This window comes from Neophocaena asiaeorientalis, unplaced genomic scaffold (assembly GCF_003031525.2).
Source record: "Neophocaena asiaeorientalis asiaeorientalis breed wild unplaced genomic scaffold, Neophocaena_asiaeorientalis_V1.1 scaffold981, whole genome shotgun sequence".
In the NCBI taxonomy this organism is placed as follows: domain Eukaryota; kingdom Metazoa; phylum Chordata; class Mammalia; order Artiodactyla; family Phocoenidae; genus Neophocaena; species Neophocaena asiaeorientalis.
In genome coordinates this window covers 940,949-941,298 of record NW_020171801.1, presented here as the reverse complement: position 1 = coordinate 941,298, position 350 = coordinate 940,949, and the positions used below count along the sequence as shown (strand labels likewise).

The 350-nt window shown below is 54.9% G+C and overlaps 1 protein-coding gene across 1 annotated transcript in view; it reads right to left on the bottom strand.

The window, feature by feature from the left end:
• The window catches only part of LOC112396318 (AF4/FMR2 family member 2-like), a 401,348-nt gene that overhangs the window by 70,173 nt on the left and 330,825 nt on the right, over nucleotides 1–350 (bottom strand). The gene's annotated exons all lie outside the window — the stretch shown is intronic.

The window sequence follows — 350 nt, the reverse complement described above, 5'->3', positions numbered from 1 at the left end:
TGGGTGGATGAATGGATGGATGGGTGGGTGAATGGGTGGATGGATGAGTGGATGGATGGGTGGATGGATGGGTGGATGGATGGGTGGATGAATGGATGGGTGGGTGGATGAATGGATGGGTGGGTGGATGAATGAATGGATGGGTGGATGAATGGGTGGATGGATAAATGGATGGGTGGATGAACGGATGGATGGGTGGATGAACGGGTGGATGGATGGGTGTATGAACTGATGGATGGATGGGTGGATGAATGGGTGGATGGGTGGATGGACGGGTGGATGGACGGGTGGATGAACGGGTGGATGGACGGGTGGATGGGTGGATGAATGGGTGGATGGATGGGTGGATG